The sequence below is a fragment of the Olea europaea genome, chromosome 21 (genome assembly GCF_002742605.1).
Source record: "Olea europaea var. sylvestris chromosome 21, O_europaea_v1, whole genome shotgun sequence".
Lineage (NCBI taxonomy): Eukaryota > Viridiplantae > Streptophyta > Magnoliopsida > Lamiales > Oleaceae > Olea > Olea europaea.
Genome location: NC_036257.1, coordinates 12,024,617 through 12,032,695, shown reverse-complemented (window position 1 = coordinate 12,032,695; position 8,079 = coordinate 12,024,617). Strand labels below are relative to the sequence as shown.

At 32.4% G+C, this 8,079-nt stretch overlaps 1 pseudogene; it reads right to left on the bottom strand.

Annotated features, from left to right (window-relative positions):
* Window positions 1-1,224: 1,224 nt before the first annotated feature.
* On the bottom strand, window positions 1,225-2,603 carry LOC111370127 (annotated as a pseudogene).
* Between the last annotated feature and the right edge of the window lie 5,476 nt (window positions 2,604-8,079).

Sequence of the window (8,079 nt, the reverse complement as noted above, 5' to 3'; positions counted from 1 at the left end):
CGCACCAAATCATGATAACGCGTCTTGCCGTTGCTTCGAGTGCAATGTCACCTGCCACCAAATCTCGTGATACTTAAGAAGCAGCAACAGCGACGATGGCGGCAATCTGTGGACAAGGCGATCTATAAACCGATAGTGGCAGGTGCTCTATGGACAAGCAACACCAGGACGATGTTGAGCAAATATAGTCTGGTTTGTATTGATTGCCATTGTGGAGGGCAACGGTGATGGATGCGAGAGGATAATGTCAGGGTTTGAGAGTGTGGGTTAGAAGAGGGGTGGAATTAGGTAAATTAATTTATTTTTATATTATTATTTTAAATGTTCAAAAATTGAATTATTACCTAATTTTTTATTAAATAAATCCCATACCTGATTTTTTGAATTGAAAAACTTAAATATATGTAATTTCCTTTGACTTCATGAATAAGGCCCAACATAATAAATGTTGACATTACAGCAGAGAGCGTGAGGCCCATTTATGGCCCGAAATACTTGTAAACCAGTTGTGTACTGGGACGTACACTGTAGGACTCAACTTAGGACAAAATTTTAACCACATCAATCCAATTCAATCAACCTTCTCAAACATACCATTAACATACATTGTCCTTTCGGCGCGAGGACAATGGTAAGAAGGATGAACATATGAAGGTCCTACATCTCATACCTGGGGACGCAATATATTTGTTAATAATAAGTAGTTGGGGAAATAGAAAAGCATAAGCCAAAGAAAATGGTAAGCTAAAATAACCTTAGTTCTTCTGACTTCCTCTGAACAAACACCCTGTATGATCCTTCACCGGGTTTCTTAATATTGCAAAACAGTAGATAATAATTAATGATCATTTGATTTTGTCTATAATTTTTACATTTACTCTAAAAGAGTATATTTTATTAAGACCCCTTTGGTGTATATCAAAATCAATTTTTTAGCAGATCTTGATGAAAATTGATAAAATATGTTGTTGAGAAGGTGTGGATCTCATGAAATGTATAATAAATTAATTGTTAAGTTTAGCTTGAGATTTTAATCGAATTTTTGGGGCTAGAATTGTTACTCATGTTAAATCTTATATAGGATCATCGTTATAATGACTTATGCGCTTTATTTTTTTTACTCTTGCTATTATACTCTCCCAATCCTTTTTTCTTATTCAGAAAGGGAGGGGATTTTGTTTAAATGTCAATGTCAATTTCAACTTTATTGAATGATACTCAACAAATTAATAAAACCTAACAACTGAATTTTTCAGCCTCATCATCTCAATCTTAGGAAATTTCTTTCTTCCCTTCCTCTCCTATCATCTGCTGCTTTGATCACACCGGACATAAATACTCAAAACTGAAATGAGATACACACATTGTGAGGACAAAGAAAAAAATTCTTCTAGTAATAAGTCTCAAGTTATGCAGTAGCCTGCCAATCCTTCTTGATCTCAAATGTATAATTCATCTCCAAGTAGCACCGGTTGTCATCATCAAGAAACTGCACAGACGAGATGGAAAATGTTAATAAGAGTGATGAAATTATGTATCGTCTAGGAGAGAAACTTCAGTGGGGCGGTCGCACCGCCATGGTGCACCACCTCGGCCGGTGTGTGGGCCACCCACTGAGGTGCCTCCTCGGCATTGGTCAGGCACACCACGTGGATGGTTCACCTCGGCGTGGGGATGGTGTACCTGCCCCATTGAAGATTTAGTCATCGTCCAGTCTTGAAAATGCAAAAGAATATGAAGATCTTTAATCCTTTTAACTAACAAATTCAGGTCCTAAACTCATTTTTCAAAGAGACTGCTCAACGACCACGGCAGTTCTAACTTGTTATAGTGAGATCGAGCTCTTCTACATAAAGAAATTAACTTTTCTGGAACTATCCGACTACAAATAGTTGCATGCTACTTAAGCTTCTGATATGAAAGACTGACTGGCAATTTGTCATAAAGCAATAAAGATAATAAGAGAACATAACAATGAGTTTCTAGCATTAATCTGTAACCAAGTTTTGAGTTAAAGCGATGAGAATTCGACAGGTGTAACAAGAGATGATCAATGGTGGAATTCACCTGTATTTTAGCTGAATATGATCCTCTAGCAAAAATTCCAGATGGGTTCGTCTTCTCCGACATCTCATGTGTATAAGGTTCTGGCTAAGGGTGAATGTTCCAATCATTTCTTTTTGCTGTCAACTGAAACAACGTTTGTGAAAGGGTAAATTTCAACCAAAAACTTCAACAATTCCATCAATGTACAATAAGAAACACAGAATATGAGGAAAGAGAACCCTTGATGCCAGTTTTCCAAACAGTGTTCTATACTTGAGGCCTAAAACAATATTGTTGCTAACCTGGAATGTAAATTTAAGGCTGTAACGACTTCCCTCTTTCAAAGTAAACCATCGGCCTTTTGGGTTTCCAAACTCAAGGATTATAAGAAAAATATCGTTTCTACCCTGGGATTTAATTGCCAAGCTCAAGATTTTTACTTCTGGATCTAGAGTTTCCACAATATGACGATGATGACAAAAGAAGGTCAATGACCACAACGAAACACACGAGCCATCAATTCTGACTCTTCCGTGATTGGATGGTTGAATTTTCATTTTCCTTTTTTCCTGATTTTAATTTTTTTTAGAAAAATATATTAAAAATTTTAAAAACTTATCCCTTATTGATTTGGACAAAAATTAAATTAAAATTTTTTTAAATAAATGTTGTTGTAACATGTAATTGAAAATTTGATAAAGTTATGAAATTTTAAAAATTGGACAAATAGAATACTCTTGACCGAAGTTCTTAAATGCGTGATGAATAGGAATGCGTTGCCGTTGTACGTCAAGTATTGCAAATATATGCATGCCTATGCGAAGCATATAAGTAATTCTTTTATATCATTCAATGCAAAATCATCTTCATTGAACTCACTTATTTATCTCATTTTGTTCTAGAATTCTTTTCTTCGTAGGTCATTTGTGGCCAACAGGAAGGGCTCATGCAGCTAACCCGAAAATTTCTATTACCTCTTGTAGATGGTAAGATATAATTGTCATTCTCCTCCTCAAAATAACAAACATTAATAATCCAAAATTGTGTATTACTAGCATCACTTGCTAGTGAAAACTAGAGTAAGACCAGAGGAGGCAGCTCAGTTCCACATAGATAGTTTACAACTCTATGCAAAATTTATTTTATTTTTGAATTTTTTTTAAACGTAAAAATTGTACATGTTGCTATATATAATTCATAAGCTTGAGTATTTTGTACTTATTTGATGTTTATTGGGCTCAAATTACTTTTTTAAGTTACAAAAATGGGTTGAGTTTTGTTAAGCTAATTGTCACATTTTTTTTAACATAATTACATGCATATTTTGTCTTTTAAGCGTGTTTATGATGTCAAAGAAATAAGTTGACCGCATTATCGAGTGCGTACCCATATACAAAGCGTTTCGAAAAAGCATCAAGCATATGTGGATGTATGCAATTATGTGAAGCATAAAATGAGTACCATCCTCATTAGATCATTCTTTATATATATAAAAAAATATTTTGAAATTATTTATTATAATTTATTTATTTTTTTCTTAATATTTATTGGGAATGACCAAAGTTAGTAGTACATGAGCAAATTAATTGACGAAGATAGAACTTAAAAGTAGTGAGTGAGTGGACATAAATAGCATTTTTTTTTTTAAATTTTATGTCACAAAATATATTATAATGAGCTATACCACTATTACACTTTTGATTTCTCCAGTCAAGAAACCTAATCCACAATCTCATATCGTTTTGTCATTGTCTTGTTGAATGAGGTACCTCATGACAAAAAGACATTTTATAATTCATGTAATAAAATGCCCATTTTTCATAATATATATACATATATAAGTAATGTAATAATCTATTAGTAATGACCCAAAGTTTAGAAATAACAATTTAAATGATTTAAAAAAAAATCTCAGAAGAATGTGCAATACATGTTGATTATAACTATTTTACTCTTGATATTTACACTATATTAATATTTAAAAATCAAAGTAATATTATCATAATATTATATATGCAAAAAAGTTGACATCAAAAGTTAATAGTTTGGAATTCTTTTTAGTTAAGATGAAATCACCTTGTATAAAAAGATTTTAAAAAAATAAAAATAAACTTAAGTAAAATTAAGGCATTATATTTTTTTTTTTCTAAATTGAAATTAAGAAAACAAACACATATATAGCAAAAGGAAAGATGAGAAATTTATGCTAAGGGGCGAGGTTTTTGAAATTATCGAATATGGGGGGGATGTATTTGTTCTTATCATAGTAAATCTCATGGATGGACTTTATAATTTATTCCTTATTTTATTTCCCATCTACACCTTCAAGGTAACTTTGAGAACGAATTGAAAGAATCGATAATCTTGCTACATGTATATTTTTCTTTACAATCTGATTTATCGAATTTAAATTTGGCACAATCTCACATCACCTTTCACATTTCACACATTTAATCCAACCATCATCCATCTGCCACATCATTCATCTGTAAAAGCAAGTGGTAAAGGTGGTACAAATGGCTTTACTCAAGAATCAAAGAGTTATTGCTTGGGAAATGAACGGGTGTTAAAATTTGTCCAATTGTTAAGTTCTAACACAATTTTGATCCGATAAAAAGGCATTATGACACTTTAATTCAATACTAAAAAGTACTCATTTCAGTTGGTTGAAGATAAGATATTACCACTACAAAATTTAATTATTATACCGCATTATTATCACAGCACCGTTAAATAGTCATTTTTAATAAGTGCAGCACAATAAAATTTCAGTTATACTCACAATATAATAAAAATTAAATATGAAAAACAAAATATAATATTATTGTGTTTTCATCCTCCCAACTTGCACACAAATGTACACAAACATGTCGATGAGAAAAAATGTCCAGAAAATCCTAATTCCATTATCATCATCAAAACATGTCAAAATCATAGTGGAATAAATGTGCATTTTTTGTTGGAATTTAATTCCAGAAAACATTAAATTGCATGTCTGGAGATCAGATAAATTCTTAACTTACAAAGCAACTAAATCCGACCACCATTTTTCTATTAAATTGTGAACCAGATTGGATGTACAAAAGCCCAATAATTATCAAACTCTTCAAAGTATCCCAAACCTCCAAAGCGTAGGCGATACAGGGAAGAGAAACATCCTTAATTTATCCTAATTAATTCTCAATTCATGAAACCACCAAATTATGAAATAAAAAGAAAACAAATCATGGAAATAACACCATAGAGTATAAATACATATACCGTGAGGAAAAGAAAATTATCTTGCCACCATGAAAGAAAGAAAAAGTCGCCGTCGATAAAAAATCTATGCGCAATTAGATGTAAAAATTTTAAAAATATATATATAGATTTTTGTTTGTGGTGGAACAATATTTATTTTAGTGTAATTATATATTAAAATTCTAATTATGTAATTTTACTTAAAACTATTTAAGTAAATAAGAAAAATACTAAAAATTGTGGTGCACTTAAAGCTATTTTGTTGAGCACTTCTTGGCAAGTTGCCACTGCTCTGTTACAATGCAGTCTTACCTAATGGTGTTGGTAAAACCGTAAAATAAAGCATGGACGCTATTTTGGTCAATTGCCTCAATATGGGTCTCATTGGGCCTTCCAACTTTTTCTACATGTATTTACGTACTAAGTATCTGTTTGACAATTATTATTTGAAAATTTTTATTCTACATACTCATTTTCAATCATACATTCACACAATCAAATACTATACACATAAATTCAATTTTTTTTTTTACTTTTTAACAACACATTTTCATATGCTACTAGCACATCGTATTTCACCTAAGGGTGTCTATAATGATGAGCTGGCATTTTTTTGACTGAAAATCTCGTGATCCATTTAAAAAAAATTTAAATTTTTGAAACACACCCCTAACTTTCCCTTTCATCCATTGATAAACCACGAAGAACCCTTCATTTACCCATAAACCACAATCCACTCGGCTGTTTCTCATCCACGTCTTGCAGTCGATGGCAAAATTCAAGGGAACCCAGATCTCCAACAGTATGAAGACTTCAAAGCAGTGCGCCAACTTCAAGCATTTGTATGGGTTTTAGCTGGAATTGCATTTTTTTTTTTTTTAAATTTCCACGTCTTTGTATTTTTCATTTCTTGCAAAGGCCGAGACTCAATAATTGGTCAGATCTAAGTCTTAATGACCACCACCCATCAGATATAACGGTGAGACCACTAACATTGCAAAAATTCTATACGTAGGGGTGAGTTGTTCTGCAAATGTTTAATGTCAACCATAAATGGACTATACCGGAGTTGAACCCCCATTTTAGAGTGGTTGTCTATTCAGGCAGAGGCACAATTTTGCTTATGTATTGATTGAAGTTTGAACTTGCAAAACATGATATTATACATACACTATAAATGAGTTTGACATTATGATGAAGTGAATTGATTCATGCACTTGATAGATTGAATTAGTTGGACATAGATGTTTTATTCAAACCATACTAATTAATTATTCTTAGATCAAATTTAGCACAATTTGGGGAGATCTTATTGTTATAGGAAAATACGGATGTGAATGTGGATTCCTTGTGTGAAAATTTTGTGTGAATTGTCTGAGATTAATTGAATAAAATTGGGTGAAAGTCTTAAATTGGAGGTCAGTTTGCTTGAATAGGTGTGTGATAAGGGGCATTGCACTAATCGAGGCATATATTTTAAAATTTAAAATTTCTCTCTAAAACCTTTATAATTCGAGTAATTAAGCCTGCAGGCGTATTTTAAAACCTGATGTCCTAAAGTTATCTGACTTGGGAGTCATCGATCTAAAACTCGTTATAGGGGTTATTTAAAAAGCAATCAGAGATAAAATTGTCCTAAAAAATTATTCTCTTCGAAACCTTTTTTACTCGGGTTATTAAGCCTGTAAGGATATTTTAAAACCTGGTTCTCTAAAGTCATCTGATTTGAGAGTTATCGACCTAAAGCCTGCTACACGAGTTATCTAGAAAGCTTAAGGGAGAGTGCTAAAAAAAATAATAAATAAAAAAGAAGAAGCACTAAATGCATTGTAAGTGTTCGAGGAAATTTGACTTTCGATGAAGAATAATTAGCCTAATTGAATTTTGACGGTCGAAGCAATCAAATAATTGGAGAATACTTGTTCATTGATGTGCTGACTTACAACTAGTGACGTCCACCTGAATTGGAAAGGTGAGGATAGTAATAAAAATTCAATCTTAAATCACATACTGGGAAAAGATTGAAAATGAATAAGTTTGAGGGTGTGTGAATCTTACGAGAGATGAAAAGATATTTTTGACCATAGAGGGTTGGGAATTGGGACAACTTGTGAATTCATTAATGTCAATTTAGTTCTTCACACTAACACATCAGTTTTGCATTTGAAAAGTAGATATTAGTTTGGTATTGTGAAGTTGAAGCAGTTTGTCGATTTAATGCCCTGATTTCAAATCCTGAGGTAAAAATTAAACGGTCCAACCAAATATTTTTGCATGTTGGTGTATTTATTGTTATTTAGGTTATAGTTTTGTTTGGGGACGAACAAATGATTAAGTTTGGGGGTGTTTGATAAGTGTAATTTGTGTACTTATTTAAACCATTTTATTAAACCTTTATGTCATGAAATTATTGAACTTTATTTAATAGAGATTAATTTTTGTTCGTTTTAGTGTTCGATATGTTTTAAAGCAATTGGAAAAGAAAAGGATAAATCGATTATTAAATAGAAGTTGTGGACCAAACTTCATACTTTGAAAGTTGAGGATTTGAAGAAAAATAATTTATTAATGGGCCTCAATTGGACCATGAATTGGAGTCAAAATATTTAATTGGTTGAACACTAATTGGATTCCAAGGAAAAGAGGCCTGCCGGCTAGGGAAAAACATGTCAATGGGGAGACCAAACCGTATAAAAGGAGGGCTGCCTTCTGCTGGAAGATAGACCCATCCACATGCATTGGAAGAGAGAAAGAAAGGGGGGGGGGGGGGGGGGGGTCAAAAAAAAAAAAGTG